The sequence below is a fragment of the Galeopterus variegatus genome, unplaced genomic scaffold (genome assembly GCF_000696425.1).
Source record: "Galeopterus variegatus unplaced genomic scaffold, G_variegatus-3.0.2 Scaffold798, whole genome shotgun sequence".
NCBI lineage: Eukaryota > Metazoa > Chordata > Mammalia > Dermoptera > Cynocephalidae > Galeopterus > Galeopterus variegatus.
Genome location: NW_007726909.1, coordinates 261,423 through 288,980, shown reverse-complemented (window position 1 = coordinate 288,980; position 27,558 = coordinate 261,423). Strand labels below are relative to the sequence as shown.

Below are 27,558 nucleotides of genomic sequence, written 5' to 3'. Positions count from 1 at the left end.
AAAAAAAAAAAAAAAAACAAAAAAAAAAAAAAAAAAAAGAATTTGCTTTTTCATGATTTCCTTTATGTAGGTTGTGACAATGACTAAGGTATCCAGTCTTTTAAAATTCATTGTATGTTGCTAACAGTTATTTAAAATGTAATGTCAAGTGTAATTAGTTCATTTTTATTTAGTTTAATTAAAGAAAAATAATTTAAGACACTGAAAATCCTTCTGTATACATCCTTTTGAAAACTTCTCTCTGTAATTTTATTTATGCCACCAAACGTTTAACAGTGTATATGCATTTTTAAATTGTAAACATACATCTAGTAGACTTGTCTCTAGCATTTGTTTTTTGATGTTAAACATGCAATGTCTTTGATTAAAACATCTGCATTTGATTTTTCAAACATAAGGTTTGAGAATGTTGATTCATATGTTTTCTTGTAAGGCCATTTCAATTTAATTAGATTTAGCAGGTATTTATTAGGTATATCAGTACCGTGCTGGGCATATGAGGATACAAAAGAAATACAAAATGGATTGTAAACTAGTTGGAGAAATTTGGCAGATAAGCCTGAAAGAAATAAAATGAGAGTATTAAATTAAAAAAAACAATTACAAACACTCTCTCTCAAATTGCTCCCTAAGCTTCCTTAATGCAGCAGATGTCATCAACCAACTATCTAGTTGCTCAATATTTAATCCAGAAACTTAAGAATTAAATTATTTTCTTCTCTTTATACTCCTAGCCCAATCCATCGGGAATCTTACTCTACTTCTAAAATATATTTAAGATCTTACTATGTTTTAACATCCCCATGGTTATGACCATAGCCTAAGCCCTAACAAATCTTGCCTGAGCTATCTTAATAGCCTAACTGGTCTACATCTTGCCATTCTTGTTGTCCTGTAGTGTCTTCCACATAATAGTCAGAGTCATTAGAAATACAAATTAGAGCACGTTGATCTGCTTAAAACTCAGAAAAACCTTCCCTTCCCTTCCTGCTGCAACTCAAATAAAATTCAAATGCCTTACTTTGGCTCACAAGGCTCTTTAAGATAACTTCTACCTCTCTCACCTCATCTCTCTTCCTTCTCATTCATTACACTGGCTTTCTTTCTCCCTGCGGAACATTAAAAGCCTATGATTTTATAACCTTAGCACTTGATTTTCTTTTTGCTTGGAAATCTTTTTCTGTAGATTTTTCATGGCTAGCATTTTCTCCTTATTTACTTCTCAATCCAGTGTCACCTGCTGAGAGAGCCCTTCTTACACAATACTGCAGTTAAAGAAGTTCTCCCTTACCTCTCTACTCTCTAACTTATAATCTTATATCTTTTTTATGGCACTTATAAGTACCAAAATTTTCTTGTTTATTAAGTTTTTTCCTTCCTTCACTGGATATAAGCTGTTTAAGGGCAAGGACTCTGGCCTGTTCACTGACATATCCCTAGTACCTACAAATAGTGCTTAGCATATGATATATACTCAATAAATAGTTATTGAATGAGTGTAGCTTGAGAGCAAATACTCCTGAAAATGGCAAAGGTGAAAGAGAATGATCCTTGTCTTCTAACTTAGTGACTATAATACCAATTCTTTTTTTCTGCCCTTTCATTAGCCCCAAGATCCAAGTCCTTTAATCCAACCCCACCCCCCATCCCCACCCCCTCTGCCTTTTTTCCCCACAGGTAGTTAAACAAACAAGTGGATTTTACCTCAGCTGAGTTCCTAAACTAGTAGATTCCTTCCTTGGAAGCTTTTTTAGTACTACCAGAATTAGGGATGATATTCCTCTTTCTGTTCTTACTTTGATTCTTCTAATCACATTGAAAAGGAAGTTTCTGGTACTCTATAACATTAAGCAATGTTGAGCTCTTTATTAGTCCACTTCTGTTGCTTATAACAAAATACTTGGAACTAGGTAATTTTTAAGAAAACAAGGTTTATTGCTTACAGTTTCTGAGGCTGGGAAGTCTAAAGTCCAGGGGAACATGTCTGGTGAGGGTCTTGGTTGTGTTGACAGTGATCCCGGGGTCTCACATGGCAGAATACGGCAGAGCAGAGAGACTAACCTCCTTGTTCACTCTCCTTTTAAAGCCCTCCAAACCACATCCATGACCACCATTTTTAATCCTTTTATTATGGCATGGTTCTACAATCTAATAACCTCTTCAAGGCCCCACCTTTTAATTACCATAATAGGATTTCTCACTCTCTTAACAGTCACAGTGGGGATTAAGTTTTGAGAGGACATTCAACCCAAGGCAAGCTCTTATCTGCATTTTGTAGATGGTGAGATACTTTGCTATCCAAGGTGACTAGGTTTCTTAAGTTTGCCTTGGCTCACTTGGTCATAAAGGCAGACGTAGAGGGGGATTTTCCTGGAGACTACTGCTAAACTTTTGAGCATGAAAAAGGTAATTACTAGAGGCTGTTAGATAATTCCTTTAAGTTGAGGGTTAGTGGTGACATTCAGTTGCATTCGTTTTCCTCATCTGAGGCAGTTTCTATGATGATAGTTAGCTGCAGCTTTTTTAAAAAAAAATTATAGATATGTTAAGAAAAAAAGCTTAACACAGAAACTTCTCACGAGAATTTATAAACATTACACGATCTAATCTCTTACTGTAAATAGTTATAATCTATTTTCTGGAAAAGGGACCTAGGCAGCCTTGCAGTGACTTGCTAAAGAAGAAATGGCTCAGTTTGTTGACCTCACTTATTAGCAGGAGTAATAAGACTTGTCAAATGATGTTTAAGAGCTCATGCCAGTGAGAGATTTTCTCTTCTATGGAAGGTGAGGCTTATTAATGACACTGCATAAAGGAAGTGTCTTTTTCTTGTTCAGCTCTGAAGAGCTAGGCCCTGAAGTGTTCTGTATTTTTGCTCTTAACAATTTCTTCTTAGTGTTCCAAATTTGGTGAAGAATATAAGAAGACTGTACTTTAAGGAACTGGTTTACAAGCTTGATCTTATTAGAAACATTTCGGTAGCTTTTAAACACACAATTCTGGGCCGAGCCCATGGCGCACTCAGGAGAGTGCGGCGCTGGGAGTGCTGCAGTGCTCCCGCCACGGGTTCGGATCCTATATGGGGATGACCGGTGTGCTCACAGCGCTCACTGGCTGAGCGTGGTGCGGCCGGTCTCAAAAAAAAAGGACAAAAAAAAAAAAATAAAATAAAATAAAAAAAATAAACACACAATTCTTAGGCTCCACGGCAGACCTACTGAGTCAGAATCCTTTGAGGCTCAGGAATCTCTCTCTCTCACACACACACTGTTTCTTTCACGCTGTCTCTCTCACACTGTCTCTCTTTCTTTCTATCTCTGTACCTCTCTCGCCCTCATCTTCTCTCCCTTCTTTCCCACTGTCTGTCTTTCTTTCTCTAGATCTTTCCAGGCAATTCTGTTGGATATTTGCTACCTCCTGTTTGAGAATTTCTGCTTTAAAAGAATCCTTTTGAAACGTTATTTGGAAAGAAAGTGAATCAATTTGGTGGTCATTAAGATAGAGGCAGTTGATATTAAAAGAGATCTTCTATGGGACTTGTTTTAAGGAGCTTTATTGAGGGGTTTAAGACCATTGTTAATGTTACCAAGCAAGGGCTCTCTCCCCCACTCTCATAGAGGCCAATGCTATGGCACTGGTCTTTTGTGAGAAGAAAGAGCTTTATTTGCATAGCCAGCCAGCCAGCTAGGAGATAGGAACTAAACTCAAATCTGTCACCTCAGTTGGGTTGAATTAAACTTTTATGGGTTGTAGGGGATTGAGTTGGTATGTGGAAGCACTGGTGGGGCAGGTTTTGTTTGGTGGGCTTTAGTACCATAACTATCTGGACAATAGACCCTTTGCTTCTGAAAGAGCTCTGGCATTTCAAGTTTTCATCATGAACTGGCCTCCTTGGTTCTGTGGGGAGACACATTGGTTCTGGGTGTTATTTGTAGGTCAAAGATTCTTCTGTGCACGCCTGGGCTACATGACTTGCAAAATTTTGGCTTGTTTCCATCTTTAAGAAAGCTTAAGCCATGGTTAAACAGTGGTTTGAGTTGGTCACATAGTTACAGATCCCCCTCTTTTTGTTATACATCCCGTGATCTTGAGGGTATGGGGTGACAACTTCTCTAGCTACTTCCTGCTGATAAAGGGTTTCAGGAATGGAACTATTTTATCTTAAACTGCAGATAGTCACAGGTCCCAAATTTGAACAGCCACCCGTTGGACAAGCATTAAATTGTCAGGGGGAGCAGACTTACAAATAGGAGACAAGCAATAGGTACATAATTTGATTACTAGAAAAAAGAATCGTAGTACACATATAATTATAATTCCAGCTTGACCAGGCTCTTAAAAATTGACCTCATTCTTTCTAGGATCTACGAAAACATGTTTTCTAATAGGTTGAATCCAGGTTCTTCTGGGGATGCTTGTTGAAACCAAGTGGCTTGTCTGAATTTTGTCTCGATGAGGTTCAACTTCAGCAGAAGAGTTCACGTAAATATAGCAAGATGTATCAGCTACAGCATAAACACCTCCTTGTTTAGCCTGTATATAGTCTAGGACTAGTCTATTGTCTAATACAACTTTTGCAGGAGGATTAATTTCCTTTTGTTGGGCTGCTAGTACCAAGCAGTTTCATTGGCAAATATCTCTAGAGTAAGAAAAAGATTTCTCATCATATATTCATGGGCCGCTATACCCCAACAAGGTAATAAAGTTCATCCAAAGAAATACCTGGTGGAGTCTAGTTGGCCTCCAGGCAGGTATTTGTCTGGAACTCTCCAAATTGAATCACTATTTAATATCAATTTCTTGGTTCTGGAAAAAAAGCTTTAAAGAACTAGTGCAGTGTTGGGTTTCTCTAGAATTGTAGACAGAGAAAGGGGTAACTAAACATCCCAGGTGGCAAACACCTCCTATTCTCTGTCGAGACACTCATATGCCCAGGGTTGGCCACTCGGTCCACAGACAAAGATATATCCTAAAAGGGCACATAATATACTGGACATGTAGTTGAAATCTAGGTTTTTATCTTTGGGGATTTTATCTAGGATATGGCGAAGCCAAGGGTCAGTGTAGGGTTGCATCCAAGAGGGATAGTTTAATTTAAAAATTGATGGGGAAGTGGGTGTTTCCTGAAGATATAGATCACAGTTTTTTCATTAAAATTAGGACATAATCGTGTGGACCTGTAGTTTGAAGACATTTTAGTGCATCTTTTCCAGGCTACTGGGTAGGAAATAGGAAGCGAGGGGAAGTGAATGCCAGCAGTGAAACTGTTGAGTTTAGTCTGTCCATTAGCAAGTGTCTGGTTTTTGTGCTTATTGGTCCTTTCATCTTTACATTGTTCCCCAGTATGTAGCAAAGGTGTTTTTGTCGGGGGTGTTGAGAAGAAACAGGGAGGAGACGATGAAGCACGTTGGTTGAGTTGTTGAACCTGAAAGGTGTTTTTGTCGGGGGTGTTGAGAAGAAACAGGGAGGAGACGATGAAGCACGTTGGTGAAGCACGTTGGTTGAGTTGTTGAACCCGATAAGCTGCATTCGGAAGTTTCCCTTAATAAATTACAGTGAAATTGGTTACATTAGAGAAGTTCAGTACTGGCATGATCATGGAGTCAGCATGGTCATGCACAGAAAGTGGTTAAATATCCAGCATTTAGTGAGATTTCCCAACTTCAAGATAGCCTGACAGAGTCTTGCTAGGGAGTTATCTTTCAAAGCCCGAAAGGTCCTTAAAAATAAAAAGCTCAAAAGAATATAATTATAGAAGCAAATAAAGTGGTAGCTATTATACATGTGTTGACAAAATCAACAGAAGCAAAACATTAAAATGTATCTAGTAAACCTTAAGGGCTGCAGCAAAGGTGATATAGCTCTTCTGGCAGAGCACAAAGGATCACGAATAGGTAAAATTTCAAAACTATGCAGGCAAATACTCCAACTAGAAAAGTGAGGCAGGGAAACTTGCTCATCACTTACCTAAGCGTTTTTTTCTTGAAAAGTAATTCCATGTCTTCAACAGGTTCACAGGAATACTGTAGAACAGAAAAATCTGCATCAGTTTGCATTAGCCACATGGTGTTTGGGTGGTTTTGTTGTGAGTCCTCTTTCCCGTGGAGAGCATATCCTGTCCAGGAATTAATGTGAGCCCGGGAGGTGGGGGGTATCCTGTTTCCCATCGGGGACCAATTTTACCTGGGAATGATGCATCCAAGGTTTGACTCCCTTTAATTTTACTGAGGAGTGGGTAACTAGTAAGACTTCATATGGCTCATTTCATTTTGGCTGGAGCTGATCTTCCGGGTGATGATTTCTCCAAGATTTTAATAATACATTATCTCCTGGGCTTAAACAATTTAGTGGGACATCTGCTGGGAACGTTAATCAACTAGAAACATATTTGTCTATTGCCACTAGGGTTGCCCCCCAGGATTATACACATTTGATTGTATCTAATTCTTTAACTACATGACAATTATCCAAACTAAAATAAAGCTCAGTTTTAAGGAAGGGTCTCTTACATAATAACATTTCATATGGACTCAGTTGGAACCAGCTTCTAGGTACCACTCTAACTCTAAGCAAGCAACTAGCAAGGTGTTATCCCCGGTTAGGTTAGTTCCTGACATATTTTAATGAGTCCTTTTTAAGGTATGATTCATCTTTTCAGTTTTACCTGTGGACTGAGATCTCCAGGAGACATGGAGTTTCCAAATGTATCCCTAGGGCCTCTGAAACTTCCTGGATTACCTTGGCAATGAATGCTCCCCCATTGTCACTCTGTATTGAAAATGAGACATAATGGCTAGGAATGATCTCTTTGAGTAGCGCCTTAGTCACATCTGATTCCTTTTTCCATTCTGCAAGGAAAAGCTTCTACCCATCCAGTAAATGTACATACAAAAACTAATAGGTACTTATAATTTCCTGTGGCCTTTGGCTTGATGGTGAAGTCAATTTGCCAACCCTCTCCTGGCCCTGTTCTTTGAGTTTGCACCCCTTTAACCTTAGGGGGTGGTCTCATTTTGGGGTTATTCCTTGCACAATTTAAGTAGTTTTGAACCACTTTCTGAGTAGTCTTCTGCATACTTGGTCCCACAATAAACTTATTTAACCATTGGTAGGTGGCATCTCTTCCACATGGGTGCCCTGATGTAAATGAATAACTATGTTCTCTAGCAAATGTTCAGGGATCGGTCCTATGCCTTGTTTATTGTATATCCAGCCTTCCCTAGTAGTATTATAATGCCAATCATCCATATTTTGAGTCCCATTATGGAAGTCCACTTCAGAATAGTTTGGTTTAAATGGTGACAAGTTCATATGAGGAATGAGTGCTAATTAAGGCATTTGAATCAGATCCTTTGTCCCTGGAAGCTTGTTAGGCTGCCAGGTCAGCCATATGATTATCTTTTGCCACTATAGTATCAACCTATTGATGTCTGGGTCAGTGAACTGTGGCTACCTCCTCAGGCAATATAATAGTGTCTAGCAAGTCTAATATTTCCCTGGCATATTTGATTTTCTTTTTTCTGGATGTTAGTAACCCTCTTTCTTTCCATATGGCCCCATGGGCATATATTACAGAGAAAGCATATTTATAACTGGTATAAATGGTTATCTTTTTCTTTGATTCGAGGAGAAGGGCTCGTGTAAGAGTGATGAGTTCTGCCTTTTGGGCAACATACCTCGTTGGAGAGCCTCTGCTTCCAATACCTCCTGAAGAGTTACCATGACACATATCCAGCTTTCTGACATCCTTGGTCCATGAAGCTTCTTCTGTCTATAAACATTTCCAAGTCTGGATCCTGTAATGATCGGTCCATTAAGTCAGGTCTGCTAGAATAAACTTTTTCAGTTATTTGAACAGAGTCATGGATAGGTTCTTCTGAAGAGCTTGGGAGTAAGGTGGCTGGGTTTAAGGTACATACTGCCTTTAGTTTTACATTTGGGTTATCATATTAATACTCACATTAAAAGTACCTGGTATAAGAATATCAATTAAAAGCAGAGACTTGTTAGATTGGATTAATGCAAGACCTAACTATATGCAACCTACAGGAAGTCATTTTAAAAATAAAGGGACAAATAAAAATAAACTAAAACAAACAGGTTAAAAGTAAAAGGTTGGAGAAACAACATACCATGTTCACTCTAATCAAAAGTAAGCTGTAGTGGCTATATTAACATTAGAATAGTAAATTTCAGGGCAAAGTATATAACCAGAGAGAAGGAGAGTCATCTCATAACAGGAAAGGAGTAAGTGAATTTAGAGAATATAACAGTCCTATTATGTACCTAATAACAGAGCTTCAAAGTAAATGGAGCAAAAACTGATAGAACTGCAAAGAGAAATAGACAAATTCACAATTATACTGGAGTTTGTAAGATCCTTCTCTCAATAACTGGTAGAAAATGTAAGCAGGAAATCAGTAAGGGTACAGAAGCCTTGAATAACACTATTAACTGAATGGATCTAGTTGACATTTATAGAGTACTATTCCCCAAACCAGCAGAACGCACACTATTTTCAAGTGCCATCAAGATAGACCATATTCTGGGGTACAAAACAAGTCTCAATAAATTTCAAAAGGTTCAAGTCATAAATGTAGTTTACTGTTTGTCCACAGTGGAATTAAATTAGAAACGAATAACTAAATGATTTCTGGGAAATCCCCAAATATTTGGAAACTAGCACACTTCAAAAGATATCAAAGAGAACCTAGAAAATATATTGAACTGAATGAAAATGGAGCACAACATATCAAATTTGTGAGATGTGTTTACTACCTAGTTAGAGGGAGATTTATAGTGCTAAGTGCCTGTTTAGAAAAAGGCACTAAGTGCCTGTTTAGAAAAGCCTTGAATGCCCTCAGTTTTCACCTTAAATTAGAAAAAGAAGAGTGGTTAAGCCCAAAGCAAGCAGAAGTAAGAGCGTAATAAATAGCAGAGTGGAAATAAGTGAAATGAAAAATATTAAAACAAACGAAAATCAATATAACCAAAGCTGGTTCTTTGAGAAAGTGAAGAAAATTGATAAACCTCTAGCTAGACTGATCACACAAAAAGAGAGAAGATACAGATTATTGATATCAGAACTGAGAGATATGAGGTCAGAGTGTTTTTTCTTATTCTCTCACTCAACACAGAATGCTTCTGTGACCACATACATGAGGATTCTTCCACACACACCAAGCATTTCTCTGGCAGCAAATTCTCTAGTGGACATCAACTAGTTATCTTCTAATTCAATTCAATTCTGACATTGAGATAGCATTGGATCCCACAAGTTGAGAGCTCAGTTCCACAAGACTGCTCCCACTTCAGATGCCAGTTTCAAGTAATAGGTGTCGCCTATACTTTTGACTGATTGTAGATTGAGATTCTTATTTTCCCTTCCTTGGGTTGAACCAATTTGCTAGAGTGGCTTAAAGAACTCAGGGAACCACTTTACTTACATTTACCAGTTTATTATAAAGGATATTACAAAGGATACAGATGAACAGCCAGATAGAAGAAGTGCATAGGGTAATGTATGGGAGAAGTGTTGGTGAGGTTGTACAGGAACTGGAACTATCATATTCCTGCAGGTGGAAATGTAACATTGTTCAACCACCTAGGAAAGCAATTTGATAGTTTATTAAAAGGCTAAATGTAATACCTTCCATATGAGTTAGCTACTCTACTCCAAGACATTTACTCTGGAGAAGTGAATTCTTATGAGTATTTTTTTATTAATGTTATTTTTAATTGACAAATTAAATTGTATACACTTATGGTGCACAGTGTGATGTTTTGATGTATTTATAAAATGTGAAATGATTGAATCAAGCTAATTAACATATCTATTACCTCACTATCATTTTTGGAGGTGAAATATTTGAAATTTACATAATACATTATTATTAACTATAGTCACCCTGCTGTGCAATAGACCTCAAAAACTTATTCCTCCTGACTAACTGAAACTTTGTACCCTTTGACCACATTTCTTCCTTCCCTCTCCCTGCCCCACTGCCTCGGGTAGCCACCATTCTACTATGTATTTCTATGAGTTTGACGTTTTTAGATTCTACTTATAAGTGCAATCATGTGGTATTTAGTTTGACGTTTTTAGATTCTACTTATAAGTGCAATCATGTGGTATTTATCTTTTGTGCCTGGCTTATTTCACTTAACATAATATCCTCAAAATTCATCCATGTGGTTTCAAATGACAGGCTTTCCTACTTTTTAAAGGTTGAATAATGCCCTGTGCTGATCAGCTGCCATAACAAAACAAAACAAAACAAAAAAACCCCCACTACAAATAAAAAAAAGGTTGAATAATATTAGGTTGTGTATATATGCCACATTTTCTTCATTCATCTGTTGATGGACACGTCTTGATTCCATATCTTGGCTATTGTGTAATGCTGTAGTGAAAGTGGAAGTGCAAATATCTCTTCAATACATTCATTTCCTTTGGTATATACTCAGACGTGGGATTGCTGGATCATATGGTAGTTCAGTTTTTAGTTTTTTTTTTTTTTTTTTCCCTTTTTGTCTTTTTTTTGTGTCCGGCAATGGATCACAACCCTCAGTGTTGCGCCCGTACCGGACCGGGACCGGCAACGGGATCACAACCCTCGGTGCTGCGCCCGCACCTCGCTCAGCCAGTGAGCGGGAACCGGTCTGTATGTGGGATCTGAACTCTCGGCAGGAGCGCCGCAGCGCTCCCAAGCGGCGCACTGTAGCAATGCGCCACCGGGCCAGCCCAGTTTTTAGTTTTTTGACGAACCTTCATATTGTTTTCCATAATGGCTGTACTAATTTACATTCCCACTGACAAGGTGCAAAGTTTCCCTTTTCTCCACATCCTTGTCAATACTTATCTTTCGTCTTTGTGATAATAGCCATTCTAACAGGTGTGAGGTGATATCTTATTGTGGTTTTAATTCAAATTTCCCTAATGATTAGTGATGTTGAGCATTTTTTCATATATCTGTTGGTCATTTTGTATGTCTTCTTTTGAGAAATGTCTGTTTGTGTTCTTTGCCCATTTTTTAACTGCGTTATTTGTTTTCTTCTTATTGAGTTGTTTGAATTCTTATATATTTTGGCTATTAACTCTTTATTAGATGTATGGTTTGCAAATATTTTCTACCAATCTGTAAGTTATCTCTTCACTGTGTTGTTTTCTTTGATATGAAGAAGCTTTTTAGTTTGATGCAGTGCATTTGTCTAATTTTTCTTTTGTTGCCTGTGCTTTTGAGTTCAAATCCAAAAAATCATTGCCCAGACCAATGTCACGGAGCTTTTCCTGCATGTTTTCTTCTAATAGTTTTACATTTTGAGGTCTTATATTTGACTCTTTAATCCATTTTGAGTTGATTTTTGTATATGGTGTGGGGTAGGATCTAATTTTATTCTTCTGTATTTATACATTGAGTTTTCCCAGCATTATTTATTGAAGAGACTGTCCTTTCCCCATTGTGTGTTCTTGGTACCTTTTCAAAAATCAATTGGCCATAAATGTGTGGGTTTATTTTTGGGCTCTTTATCCTGTTCTTTTGCCTGATGTGTCTGTTTTTATGCCAGTACCAAACTGTTTTGATTAAAATAGCCTTATAATATATTTTAAAGTCAGGGAGTGTGATGGCTTCATCTTTTCTTGCTCAGGATTCTTTGGCTATTCAGTGTCCTTCATGGTTGCATATGAACTTAAGGATTTTTTTTTGAATTTCTGTGAAAAATGACATGGGAGTTTTCATAAGATTACATTGAATCTGTACATTGCTTTAGGTAATATGGACATTTTAACAATATTAATTCTTCCAGTCCATGAACATTGGATATATTTCCATTTATTTTCTTCAATTTCTTTCAAAAGTATTTTATAGTTTTTGTATATAGGTCTTTTATATCCTTTGTTAAACTTACACCTAAGTATTTTATTTTTTTTTCCTTGTTTCTATTCTAAACTTGATTGTTTTCCTAATTTCTCTTTTAAATAGTTTGTTATCAATGTAAAGATATGCTGCTGATTTTTGTATCTTGATTTTGTATCCTGCAACTTGGCTGAATTCATTGATCAGTTCTAACAGTTTGTGTGTGTGTGTGTGTGTGTGTGTGGAGTCTTTAGGGTTTTCTATATATAAGGTGATGTTGTTTGCAGAGTTTCACTTCTGTCTTTCCTATGAGAATGTCCCTTATTTATTTCTCTTGCTTAATTGCTCTGGCTAGGACTTCCAGTACTATGTTGAAAAGAAGTGGTGGGAGTGAACCATCCTTGTTTGGTGCCTGGTCTTAGAGGAAAAGCTTTCAACTTTTCACCACTGAGTATGATGTTAGCTGTGGGCTTGTTGTATATGGCCTTGATTGTGTTGAGGTATGTTCCATCTGTACCTAATTTTTGGAGAGTTCCCCTTAAAAGAGTGTTGAATTTTATTAATGCTTTTTATGCATTTATTGAGATGATCATATGGTTTTTATCCTTAATTCTGTTAATGTGGTTTATCACATTTATTGATTTGCATATGTTGATCCATCTTTTTATCCCAGGGATAAATCCCACTTGATTATGGTGAATGATTCTTTTAATGTGTTGTTGAATTTGGTTTTGCTAGTATTTTGCTGAGGATTTTTGCATTTATTTTCATTAGGGATATTAGCCTGTAATTTTTTTTTTTTTTTTAGTGTCCTCATGTAACTTTGGTATCAGTGTAATGCTAGTCTCATAAAATCAGTTTGGAAGTATTCCCTCCACTTTAATTGTTGGGAAGAGTGTGAGAATGATTGATATTAGCTCTTTAAACGTTTCATAGAATTCAGGCTTTTCTTTGATGGAAGACTTTTTATAATTGATGTTACTTGTTATTGGTCCATTCAGATTTTATGTTTCTTTGTAATTCAGTCTTGGTAGGTTGTATGTGTCTAGGAATTTCAGTTTCTTCTAGTTTATCCAGTTTGTTGACATGTTATTGTTCATAGTAGTTTCTTATGATCTTTTGTATTTCTGTGGTGTCAGTTATAATGTCTCCTCTTTCATTTCTGGTTTTGAGTCTTTTCTCTTTTTTTCTTAATTAATCCAACTAAGGGTTTGCCAGATTTGTCTATCTTTTTAAAAAATGAACTCCTAGTTTTGTTGATTTTTTCCTATTTTTTTTCAGTCTCTATTTTACTTATTTTTCCTTTGATCTTTGTTATTTCCTTCCATCTAAGTGCTTGGGCTTAGTTTGTTCTTTTTCTAGTTCCTTGATGTGTAACATGAGATTGTTTATTTGCAGTCTTTCTTCCTTTTTAATATAGGCATTTATTACTATAAATTTCCCTCTTAGAACTGCTTTTGCTGCATCCCATAATTTTGGTATGTGTGCTTCCTTTTTGGTTTGTGTTAAGGCATATGAATTCTTATTTCTATATAAGGACTTGTATATGAATGTTCATAGCAACTTTGTTTGCAAAATCTGGAAGAAGTCAAAAGTTTTAAATAGGGCCGGCCCGGTGGCGCACTGCTACAGTGCGCCACTTGGGAAGTGCGGCGGCGGTCCCGTCGAGGGTTCGGATCCCACATACAGACTGGCGGCTCACTGGCTGAGCGAGGTGCGGTCGCAGCACCGAGGGTTGCGATCCCGTGGCCGGTCCCGGTCCGGTACGGGCGCGACACTGAGGGTTGCGATCCATTGCCGGTCACGACAAAAGACAAAAAGGAAAAAAAAAAGTTTTAAATAGATGAGAACAAGAAATAATCCTTAAATGTGGCAACAGTTACAGTATAAAACCTGATTGTTTCATTTATGGTCTTTTAGTTAAGGGTGAATCTGGAAGTTCTGGAATGTAATGGCAGTGTTTAAATACATTAGCACTGCTGTGATAGGCTCAGGCAGCAGCATGGGACGTGGCATTTAATACATCTCTGTGTTAAATCATTTTATGTCACTTTAGTCTGGAGGGTGAGCATTACTCGTCCTTGTAGGAATTAAATTATTCAGGTGTGTTTTATGTTTTAAACTAAAAAAAAAAATTAATATTCATATAACCAACTATTTTATCTAAGTCCTAAAAAAATATTTTTTTTACTGTTTTACTATAGTTTGTAGCTCCTTGATCATGTAATCATATTTCATAGGGTTTTTATGATTTTTGTATGTTTCTTCTACTTTGATATTCACAGCTTTGATTTACTATAATATTTGGTAATTTTTTAAAAATGGAAGCAAAGAACTATGTCTTTCTTTTTGTGATATTTGTTTTATTCATTCCTATTATGGGACACAAATTTAATTGTATGGTTAAATGTCATCTTTGTAATATTGTATGTAAGATTATTATAATACCAAAGTCATCCTTAAGCAAAATCTAAAATTGCATGGTTAAATGTCATCTTTATAATCTTGTATGTAAGATTATTATAATACCAAAGTCAACCTTAAGCAAAATCTAAAGCTAAGTAGTAAAAACACATTTACTAATTTAAGGGTTTAGGTACTTCAATTTTAAAACAATGTATTTTATGTTAAATTTTCTAGAGGAAAGAGTGTAGGGCTGATTCCTAGCATGATGTAGGTTCTCATTATTTAAGTTATATGGTTGAATGGCATTTGATAAAGGGTCTATTATTGTTTTATCCTACCAGTAATATTTTGCATTGTTTAGTGGTATCTCTTAGCAGACTTTTATGAAAATAACATGAGTTTAAGCTAACAATTAATTGTACTGCTTATCAGAAGTGATTTATTGTTCAAAGAATTATGTCGAGACATATTCTATAGTATATACATTTTGGAATTTTTTGCACTTTGGTGTAAGATACGCTGCAATTGGTGCAAAAAACAAAGTGGAAAAAAAGTGAGCTATACAATGAAGAAATTTAAGACAAACAGGTGGGTTTAATGTGTAGGAGAAAAATAGCTCATTTGGAATATGTCTCTAAGGTCTACCCTTTGAACCTCCATTAGCAATTAGCAAAGTAGAAGATGAAAAGTCCAGGACCAGCTTATAAATGCCATTTGGTGAAATATAGTTCACTTTGTAATTTCCATTTTTGCTAAAAAAGCTACATGCAGTAGGCAAGGATTACTTTTCCTGAAATTTGATCTTGTATTTTTAAGGAACTATTCATTTAAAGAAAAATAGAAAAATGGAAAGAAAAACATGGTTACTGTAAAATGTATTTTGAAAACATGGACCTGAATCTTTCCTATCTGGCATGTATTATTTTACCTCTGCAATTCTTTTCCTTCCTTCCTTCCTTCCTTCCTTCCTTCCTTCCTTCCTTCCTTCCTTCCTCCCTTCCTTCCTTCCTTCCTTCCTTCCCCTCTCCTTCCTTCTCCTCCTCCTTCTTTCTTCTTTCTTCTTTTTTTGGCAGCTGGTTGGCACAGGGATCGAACCTAGACCTTGGTGTTATCAGCACCACTCTCTAACCAAATGTGCTAAAAGGCCAGTCTTTGCAATTATTTTTACTGTTAGGTGATTAATGAGAATAGTAGTTTAATAAAGATATTCTAAAGATTTAACACTATTTCATAAAACCAAACACTTATGGATGGATCTGGTTTATTGTATTAGTTAATATTAAATTTACTTTCTATCCCTGAAAGTGTGACAGCAACCTGGTATGGTGAAGAGACAGAAAGCATGAAGAGTGGAAAGCAAACTGGTATGGAATCTGAAAACATAATTCTTGTATAAGTTTTCACACCAGTTTGTGTCTATGTTGACTCCTTGGCTCCTGATTTACTAATCTGGGAACCCTGAGATCTTTTCAGAATTACTTCAGTACAGTACTTTGTTTTTGTCACTAAGAAAGATTTTCCAGCCACCATCTCTTACTGGTTGTGTGATGATCTTGGTCAAACCATTTTACTTTATGTCCCCATTTTCTCAGCTGTGAGATGAGGATCATAGTAGTACAGGTACCTACCTCATACAGTAATATTGTGAAAATTAAGTAATACATATAAAAGACTTACTAGCACATAGGAAGATCTCAATCAGTGTTTGCCTTTATTACTGTTATTGTGGTTGTTGTGACTATGATTGTAATCATGTCTGTGAAGATTTCACAGTATGGAAATATATTATCTGTGTTTCTAAGAAAGGTATTGTATTAGTCCGTTTGTGTTGCTTATAACAGAATACATGGAACTGGGTGATTTATAAGGAAAATGAAATTTATTGCTTACAGTTTCTGAGGCTGGGAATTCCAAAGTCCATCTGGTGGTGGTGATAGTGACTCAGGGGGTCTCATGTTGCAAGATGGTGGAAGCAGAGAGGGAGCAGAGAGAAAAAAAGGCAGACTCTCCGCTTCTTTTAAAGCTCTCAGAACCATACCCCTGACCACTGTTTTTAATTCATTCACTAATGCATGGTCCTACAATCCAATCACCTCTTCAAGGCTCCACCTTTCAATTACCATAATAGGATCTCCCACCCTCTTAACAGTTATAGTGGAGGCTCAGTTTCTAATACATAAAACTTGGGGGACACAATTCAAGCTTCAATGTGTTTTGGGGGGCATAATTCAATCCACTACAGGTATATCTTGGGAAAGCTTGCATACTTTGAAGGCAGTAAGTTTTCTTAGGTTTAAGACTAAATCTTCTTACTTTAGTGTGGTTTTATAGTATCTAGATAGAGAATTCAACTAAATTTAGGTATCTAAAAATGATTTATTTTAACTCTCCCACTTCTTTGTTTTCCCCTCCTGAGGTACATAAAATAGTGGTTAGACAAAGAACTGTTGATATTCTGTTTTAATAATTTTGAATTAGAAATGGATATATGGTCATTGATAATATTGTGTAGCTAGTTAACTTATTGTCTTTCCTCCAGGGAGTTCAAAACATTTTACAGGTGCAACTTAACATTTTAACATTTAACATTTAACATTTATGTACTATTTTAATTATCTCTATTTTATTGAGGAAAAACATGGATGGTAGAGGAGTTGAGAATATTTGTTATGCCTGAGGGATTTGGAAATTGGTGCTAAAATATCTTTAATCCCTTGGGAAATTCTTTCTCTTGTGCTATGGATATTGTTAAAAACCTTAAAGTACTTCAGAAATTATCTTGTGAATATGATTGAGATCCTCGCTTTATATGCAAGAAAACAAACAAGGGAAAAGTGAGCTACTGTTTGATATCAAAGACCGATTATAGACTGATCAAAGATAATGATGATAAGGTGTCATTAGATAAATCTGCATCTAAAATATATGTTGTAATACAGAGAAGGTGTCATGTGGCGAGTTATCTATTAAGAGAAAGAAAATCTTCAAAGATATTCAAGATGATAGACTGGTTAGAGCCATTTACTACTTCTGTTTTCCCCCCTTTTTCTTCAGATCCTAATGGAATGTTAGTAAATATGCAAAAAGGAACAAGTCCATAAACATGTTGGAAGAGACTAGATATTTTGATGGATATCTGGAAGCTGGGATCCCAATAACTAAAATCCAGATAACTGAAAATCCAGGGTGGAATAAAGTACAGTTTAGCAGTCACAGGTAGAATGCTACAGGAGAGGTTGGAACCATCCTTTTATATAGAACTCTGGAGAGACCTGAAGCTGGGAGCTTGATAAAGAGGAAAAATCAGCAGGAGTCATTAATTAATGGAATGTATCTGGAAGAATGGAATCATTCCCTGTAGGTGATGGGTGGTGAGGAGTTGGGTAGTTAGGGTAACTTTATTTAAGAGTAATATTTAATAAAGTGTTTTAAACACTTGGTAGCCCTCCCATCCTTGGCTTGCTTATCTGCTCTCTGCTCATTCCATTAAAGTGAGGTCTGTCAGTCAGCATTTTTAATTCGTATATATAATTCAGTTTGTCCTCCATTCAGAGGAAAGTGGTGTTGGGTAAACAACCTCAGAACTGCAGTGGACATTTCTGTTGTGTGTGAGTGTGTGTATGTGTGTGTGTGTGTATGTGTGTGTTTGTGTGTATCTCTCTAGTTTTCTACTCATAAATATGAATAGACAACAAAGTTGTTCCAGGCATTTGACAAAATGAACAGCACAAAATAGAAGGATCATGCTGCACAAACACTTGGTCTTGGAGAAAACAGAAACAGGTTGAACATTCCTAATCCAAAAATCTGAAATTTAAAATGCTCCAAAATATAAAAACTTTTTGATTGCTGACATGACCCTTAAAGGAAATGTTCATTGCAGCATTTCAGATTTCAGATTTTTAGATTTTGGATGCTCAACTGGTACGTATTCTGCAGATATCCCCAAATCCAAAATAATCTGGAATTCGAAACACTGCTGGTCTCGGGCATTTTGGATAAAGGATACTCAACCTATAATTCTGGAACAGGAGCAAAACTGAAAAAAAAATATCAAATTTCCTCATAGAATTTTGAGAAGGTATAGTATTTACAAAACAAAAATAGATTGCTTTGGAAAAGAAGTAATTAGAGAAATAAAGGGTATTCTTAGAAATAAAAAATATGGTTGCTTAAAATAACCATAAAAATGAAAGGCTAAAAGATAAAGCAGAGATTATTGCTCAGAAAATGGAGCAAAAAGCTAAAGATGCAAAACAGTGAAAGATAAATTAACAGGTGTGGTAGACTGTGACTAAGTTGAAATTCTAGAAAGAGAAAATAAGATGGTGGGAAATATTGAATAGATAGAGGAAACAATTTTTCCTGATCTGAAGAAAGCTGCTAGTTTTCACATTGAAGGAACTTAGTGTTGTAAGATGAATGAAAAAAGACTCATCGGTCATATTTAGGTGAAGTTTTAGAAATACAAGGATACAGAATAGTTTTTAGATGCTTTCAGATGGAAGAAAAACAGGTGACCCACAATGGAGGTAGAATCAAATTGGCATTAGCAATCCTGAAAACCAAGTGACAGGGGTGAAATGCCTTCACATTTTGAACCTAGAATTCTATATACAACTGAGTCAAGGGAAGACAAAATAAAGACATTTTGACATTTGAGGATTCCTAGTTTACCCCTCACCTAGTCTCTCTTGAAAGAAAATCATTTGAGAATGTATTCCAGCAAAATGAAAAGGAATGTAAGAAAGAGAAGAATAGATCCTAGAAACAGTGGAACCAAACCAAGAACGCAGTGAAAGGGAATTTCAAGATAACAGCTGTTCAGCAGATCTTGAAGGGATTTGATCCAAATTTAAATAGGAAGTCAGAGGCTCCAAGAGAAATGTAGATTTCATTTGACAGTATGTGATTAAAGAAGTGGAAAACTCAGTAATGTGGTAAAAGCTTTTTTCTTCCCACAACAAGAGTAAAACAAATTCCATGGAAATCAAAAAGTTGTACAGATTAGTAATAATCTAAATATGAAACAGTGTGACATGATTTTGAACAATTGATGGAGAATTGACCTTGACATTTGGAAGATATTCTATAGAGCAGCATAGTTTTAGTTCCTATCATTACATCATCCATTTATATGGGTCCCATCACAGTTATGATTCTGAACTTTATATGTTTAGTACTATGAATGTAAAGATTTATTAGTTTTTAATTTTTGCACCAATTAATAGACAAAGTTCAGAATACTTATAGTACCGAATAGACCATAAGCACAAACCATGATACTATAAAAATAACTACATCTGTTAAAAACTAGGAAGTGGAAGAGGAGGGATGAAAGTAAGTTTAGGTATAATAATATCCTTTTACATACAAGGGAGTCAATAAATAACTGAAGTTGACAGATTAGAAATAGAAGATGAAATATGATATTTAAAGGTATAAAAAAACCCAGAAGAATGAAAAATGATGTAAATAACAAGAATTGGAAGGATTGGGAGCCAGGGTATTTGGGAGGTAGCATAAGTGCAATAAATTCCTTTTTTCAAGTTGTTAAATCAAGAAATAAATGTGTAAACACATTATATAGATACAGGGCGATAACCTAGCTAAATATTAAAGTCATTTATAGTGAAAGAAAGCTTTGCGTTACCAATTGAACAAGGGGCTAGAAATATTTACATTTATTTTATGTGTCTGTCTCTTCTCTTTTTTATTATTATTTTTTTAAACAGGTGTGGGTATGTGATGGAGGTTTTCATTATCCAGGTCATTGCTGTCAGGATGTATAGAATAGCTAAAATTATTATAACACACATATTCACTAACTTTTACTCCTACATCTTTCCAGCTTTACACTTTCATGTCAGTGTCTTTGTGAGTCTCTAGATGATGTCTCATGTTGCAGACATGTGACAGTTCAATCTAGATTCAATACAGTAGTCCCCCTTATCCGTGATTTTGCATTACATGGTTTCAGTTATATGTCAGTTACCTGTAGTTAGAGGTGGTCTGAAAATATTAAATGGAAAATTCCAGAAATCATTCATAAGTTTTAAATTGTATGCAGTTCTGAGTAGAGTGATGAAATCTCATGCTGTCCTGCTCTATCCTGCCTGTATATGCTGCCTACCCCTTAGTCACTTTGTAGCTACTTGGGTATCAGATCAATTGTTGTATCTCAGTGCTTGTGTTCAAGTAACCAGAATTTTATTTAATAATGGCCCCAAAGCACAAGAATAGTGATGCTGGCAATTTGGATATGCTAAAAAGAAGCTGTAAAGTGCTTCTTTGAAGTGAAAAGGTAAAAGTTAATCAAAGGTATATATGTATAGGAAAAAACATAATAAATAAGGTTCGGTACTATCAATGGTTTCAGGCATCTACTGGGGGTCTTGGAATGTATCCCCTGCAGATAAGGGGGCAGTACTGTACAATCATTGAAAATGAAATTGCAGGCTTGTAAAGGATGCAACATTTCACAAATCTTCTAAGAGTTGGTGTTTATGAACCTACTCAGTCACTGAAAATGTGGACCTGGCAATCAATAGCTTGAGTAAACTTTTTAGAAATTTGGTTTTATTTTTCAAGTTAGGTCCCTGTTAAACCCATTTCTCACTGTTTACTCCAAAATTTTAGGCCTTGTTTTAAGTTGACCAAAATTCACTTTGTAGGGTTTTTTTGGGGGGGCTTTTAATTATACTTAGATAATGTCGACCTTCTAAATTCCTTTTTAATAATTTTATTTAAATTAGGGGAAAAAACTACATAGAATACGGCGTAGGAGTCTAAGCAAAGAAAGTATAATCATTATTCTGCCAGTCAGTATACGAGGATACTTCAAAAAATTTATGGAAATATTTACATTGTCTTTTAATTTTATTTTTCCATGAACTTTTTGAAGTACCCTCTTGGTGTATAGATCAGAGGTTGCTTGGGAGTAGTTTCCTGCAGGTGTCAATGAGTTATAGTTTATATTGACAAGACAAAATGAAGTCCATTTTATTGGTGTTAATGCAGGGGGGCTTTCTTAACTCATTGAATTGTGTATGTTGGAAGAATGGGCTATAGTATAACACTTAAGCTACTTTTGTATGTATTACAAACATAGTAAACCAGATGGACAAAATAACACAAAATTGATACTGATTAAGAACAAGGACACAGCTTACAGGGCATGGAAATAATTGCATAAATTTGTCAACCAAGGATGCAGTACATGTAACAACATGCTACTTTTACAACATAGGCTTTGGCAAATAAGCAAGTCCTGCAGATATCTGGGAAAACAGAAGTCTAGAACAGACTACTGATCATATTCCACTATATTCATACATAGTTACCATTATTTGTTATTGATGAACCCAAATGAAAGCAGCATATATGAAGAATTTTAGAGGAATATTGAACTGTGCAAGAGAAGCCCTAGTGATTAACTTGTTAAATATAAAGACTGATTAAGCATTTAATGATAAGATTTATAGTGTAGGTTTAAAAATATAATAAATAAATTTGTTTATTTTGATTAAGAAATTTGTGTAGTTCAGACCTGAAGAAACATCTCTACACTGTCTATTACTTTATTAAAAAAATTTTGTCTTAATGCTCAAGGCCTGTAACATATTATTAATATGTTATTAAACATATTATTATATGTTTAATATGTTATTACATTCTAGATTATTTTTGTGTTCATAAATATTTTGTCTATATGTTGGAAATGACTTTATGACTTTTTTCTTTAAAGATCTCTGTCTTCATATTTAGTAGAATGTTTTTTAAAAGTAAAATAAAGTGATTTTATTTGGTTATAGAGCTGTGATTTATCCTTACTTCGCCTCATGCCAGTCCCTCTTTAATTAAATACTTTTGTAGTCACCTTCACTTTTATACTTCTGCAGCTGAACTATGTTTACGCTGAATTTACTACCTTTGAGGTCTATAAATTGTGCAATTTAATGGTTTAATTGGCACTGACTTTTTTATTAATTTTTTTACATCTAGTTGTTAAGTTTAGAAATACTACCTCTTGACTAGAATATTCATGATTCAGCTTTGTTAAGAGTACTGTTTGTAAGAGGTTTACTTATAACTTCAAAATTTTCATTTCTAAATGAAAAGTAAGTTTTATACACATAGCATGTTGAGTTTAATGTCAAATAAAAAAGAAAAGAGTAGAGCTTGTAATATTTAAATTCATTATTGGGCCAATCATGTTTGAATCTCAATCCATGAAGATCTTAGGGAAACTTGTAGCATTGTCTTAGAAATTTATTAAATATAAAATTGATTTATGTAGAGTTTGGTTTATTTAATATATCAGCAAAATAAAATAAAAATCTATTTTTTAAGAATATAGATTAAAGGTAATTTTAGTAACTTTAGCAAATCTAAGGGATTAAAAAATGGATTTGTATGTCACTTCAGTTGTTACTCTTGAAGAAAATCAACTAAGATTCATTCTGTTATTTTATAGTTTTCATCCCCCTCTGGCCAATGATATGTATTTATATGAGCATGGTCATTTATTGTTGTATGATAGTACATCTATGGCTATAGTTTGAAATGAAAAATTCCACATTATCTAGATCTGGAATTGACAGAATTCATCTGGATTATTATTAGCCTTTAAAAACACAGTTTTATTGTGCTTAAAATAAGAAAACAGTGATATTGAAAGACTGTGGTTTTCTAACATATGGCTTCAATTTACATTTTAATCAGAATATGGAAGTCATTTGCTGACATCTGAAACTGAGGTAGCAATAAAAAGTTATCACTAACAGGACAGCAGACACAATTTATTTTGTGTTTATTACTGGGTGGCCCTCTTGAAACTTTCATGAAATTGATACCATATATTAGAAAATTACAATTAAATTATGATATTCGGGATACATCTAAGTTGAATATTGTAATACAATTGGTATTATTAATAATTAATATCTATTAATATTTGCAGATACATGCACAAACACACATATATGCATACATAGTCATAGTATATATGTAGTCATTTATTTATATGACAAAAGACTGAAAGGATTCATCTGAAAGTGCTAAATGGCTTAATACAGTTAATATCTTTGAAAAGGGGAATGTTGATGGAAAAAGGATTTCATGGTTTATTCTAAATACATTTTTTAGTCTCACAGTGGGGATATATTACTTGTATAATAAAAGAATTTGTAGCATAAGATGAAACTTCATTAATTTCTAAAATTTATTTGAACTAAAATATGTAATCAGAATGGTTTAATACACTTCAATAAATTGTTAAAGCAAATTAACTTCTAACAGTGAAAAGAATTTAAATGTACAGTGTTCCATTTATCTAGAACTTTATTTCTTGTCTTGAATTAAATTTCCAAGATAATCTTAATTTATTCTCCTAACAAATTTTGTTTCTTCACATGTTCTATAATTGAATTCAGTGTTGTGGAAACAATATAGTGATGAATTGAGAAACTCAAGGTTTAATGAGGTGTAGGTACCAGTAAATGCATATATTACAATATGATATGGTAAATATTATTTTAGCAATGTGGAGGAAGGATAGAACAATTGCTGGGAAATGTGGGGAAAAGTTTTCTGAGGAGGCTGCATTTTCCATGAGTCAAAATTTTCCAGGTAGGTCAGCAGGACAAAGGGAATTCTCAGCAGAGGGAGCATTGTGTGCATTGTCCTGAGTTGGTCTGGCATATGTATTCAGCTTTTTTTGTTAATTTATTCATTCTTTATTCAACTAATTTTTATTGTGCACCCATGTACTAGCTGTGTATATCATAGTGAACCTGACAGACATGATCCTGTCATAAAATTCAGTCATGTGGAAGAATGACTAATTAATTAAAATCATAATGGGTGTTACAAAAGGGGAAGCATGGGGTACCATAGGTATATGTAACAATGTTAAATATAGGAGAAACTTCTGAAATAGTGAGTAGTATGAGGTGGCATTAGAAAGGGGGATTTGGTTCAATTGTGAAAGGCAGTAAATTCTGAGCACAGAAGTTAAAATAATTATATTAAAAAATTAGCTACACAAGTTTCACTTTATGATCAAACTTTCTAATTTAGGACAGTCATTCTGAAAGTATTCTTAAGGGTGGATTATAATGGGGATAGATCAATAACATGGCCAATTAGGAGTTTCTTATAATGTTCAGACAATAAATTTTCATTGCTTAGAATTGGCATGTAGACAGAAAAGAGATGACTAGAGTGTGTCAGTCTGCATCTGAATCTTTAAATCATTTCTTTAATTCTATTTGTTACTATTTTCAGGAGATCTCTACTATATATTTTTGGTCTAAGTTATGTATAATAAAGCAAATTAATGGGTTTATTCCACATTTTTCCATTACACCCAGCTTCCTCATAACAATGACGAATGTCATCTAACTTGTTTCACAAAGACAGACTATTCTTGACTAGCGACTTTGTATTTTGCTAGTTTTTTTTGCCAAATCCTGATTTATTTTAAAACTTTAAATCATTTCTCTTGATAAAAATCCCTAGATTTTGTGTTGGTTTGTTCATTTAGTTTTTTAATCTATTGGGCTTTTATTTGGTCGTATCTCACTAGTACTGTGCAGATCCATTTTAGAACCCTCTCTCAGGCATTTATTTCTCTCATAAATAATCAAGCCCAGGAGTTGGTAAACTTTTAATGTTTAGATCTTCATAGTAAATTTTGCCAGCTTTATGGGTCATAAGGTCTCTGTGGCAACTTAATTCAACTTCGCTAATGTAGGAGGAAAACAGCCATGGATGATATGTAAATAAATGAGTATGGCTATGTTCCAATAAAATTTTATTTATGGACATTGAAATTTGCATTTTATATAATTTTTACATGTCAAGAAATACTATTTTTTTGTTTTTGTTTTTTTTTTAACCAAAATCTGTAGGGAAGAATCCTTCTTTTGCCTCTTCTAGCTTCTGGTGTCTTGCACCCATTTTGGGTGTTAAAAATTGCTAATAAAATGAAGTCCCCATGAAGTATAGCCTATGCATATTTAGAAGTACTAGAAGGAAGCATTACATTTAAAGAAGGCTGATTTTCATTACTAAGTGGGCATTTGTACTGTATGTATTTATAAAATTTATGTTTGGATTTTGAATTCTTATTAGAGTAATTTATGATGGAAATGAAAGTCAACAGCAGAGGCATACTAGTACAGGAAATGGCGAGAAATTATAGAATTAGGGGGAATGATTAAGAATTGGAATCTATTACTTTCTTTTCAAGAACACCCATTCAAGTGTAGATAAAAAAAAGGCTGAGCTCATTTACAATATATTTATTAACAGTCCCAGCCTGGTAGAAAGCAACATTGATTTAACAGTTTTGGATATTTTCCAACTCCTGTTTACTTTGTTAAAACCATAATAAGGTAATCTGGTTCCTTTTGACTTAAATAAGATGAAGAATTTGATATTGAGACACCGTTTATAGGTTGTTAAACATTTTAGTTTGGTGTCTGAGGATATTGTGTAGCATTGTGTTCAATTAGTGTGAACTAACTAGTTGAAGTGCCAGATTCGTAAATGTCTTACTTCAATTAATACAAAATACTATGGGCTGCATTCATTCCAAGTTACTTGCTCCATGGGTGCCAGCCACACAGTCTCCATAAGCAGGCCTTTCTGCAAACTAATCAAGATTCATGGCCTCCAGGTTTTGTGGCACTAACGTTTTAGTATCTGAAATGTCATTTTTTTTTCATGAGCTTCTCTGTTTTTATCCTTAGTTCTTTCTCCCATTTTAAGTTATATATGAAATTGAACTTGTATGAAACCCTAATGTAGTCAGAAATGAGTGTAATTTGGTAGAATACACTGGAAAGTTATTAAACTCAAACAAAACATTATGCCAATTTAGGATATTGGTCTTCAGTAGATTAAATTTTCATAAGAGGCCAACTTTTTTTCTTCCTACTGGTGTTAGGGCCAGATGTTGGTAAAATCACGACGTAGGCAGATTTTTTCTTTAGTGCTTTCTCATCTTTTTCAGCATCTCTGTTCCTAGTTTCTTTTTTTCTTCCAGGTGCCTATCCTTGTAAATTTCCTGTGTCCAAAGACATTTGCAGTTTAATGTAAATATTTGTTAATGAATGAAAAAAAAAATCCTGAGTGTCCAACAGAATACAATAATGTAAATGTGGTTTCAGGCACTGTGAGAGGAAATCAAGATCTATTTTGGAGGTGGGAGGAACTTTCAACATTTCTTAAATCCGAATAGGCAAATAAGTGCTCTATCTGATTATGCTAAATCTAGAATCTCACTTTGGCTTTATTGTGTCTGGTTTCAATTATTCTCCAAATTGGTTCTACAGATAATAGAGAAATTGCAATAGATGTAATTGTATAGTCTAGTAAAACTCTTGGTTTCTAACGTTTCTTAATTTCCTGTTAAGAATATTAGAGCTGGAAAACAAAACTACAGCCCCTCTACACTTTGATGAGACCTTTTTTTCTAGTCTTAATTGTGCTTGTGTGTGAGTGTATTTTAGCATGTGTGATTGCATGCATGTGCATATGCATGTATACATGCTTGCTTCAAACCTGTTGCTTGACTCTCTGACTCCAGATTTTTTGCTCTAGATGTTTCAGCTCTCTGAATGCTCTTCTTTTCCTTGTCGGTTTCCGTTACTTGTTATACAAAAATCTTTACCAGAGCAAGTGTCTATGGTTTTCTTGCTACTAAGAGAAGGATAAGGAAATGCTTTTGATTACTGAATTATCGCTACATGATATCATTAAGTAGATAGTCAATAAATATTAGTTGAACAACTAATAATTGCACTTTCAAGTATCTTTAGATACTTTCAGGATATTTGAAGAACTTTCTTTTGTTACCCCTAAGAAAAATATCACTAGGAAGTGAATTCTTATCTATTGCGAGTAGCAGTGCCAATTATTATTATTATTATTTTTTAATTTAATTTTATTTTGTCAGTATACAGTGTGGTTGATTATTGTGGCCAATTACCAAAACCTCCCTCCCTTCTCCCTCTACCCACTTCCTCCCAGCAATGTCCTTTCTGTTTGCTTGCCGTATCAACTTCAAGGAATTGTAATTGTTGTGTCTTCTTCCCTCCCCCCCCATTGTTTGTGTATTTATTTATTTATTTTTAGCTCCCACAAATAAGTGAGAACATGTGATATTTCTCTTTCTGTGCCTGACTTGTTTCACTTAATATAATTCTCTCTAGGTCCATCCATGTCATTGCAAATGGCAGTATTTCATTCTTTTTTATAGCAGAGTAGTATTCCATTGTGTAGATAT

The 27,558-nt window shown here is 34.8% G+C and overlaps 1 protein-coding gene across 2 annotated transcripts in view; it reads left to right on the top strand.

Moving 5' to 3' along the window:
• The window catches only part of TMEM135 (transmembrane protein 135), a 262,415-nt gene that overhangs the window by 43,319 nt on the left and 191,538 nt on the right, over positions 1-27,558 (top strand). The window lies entirely within an intron of this gene.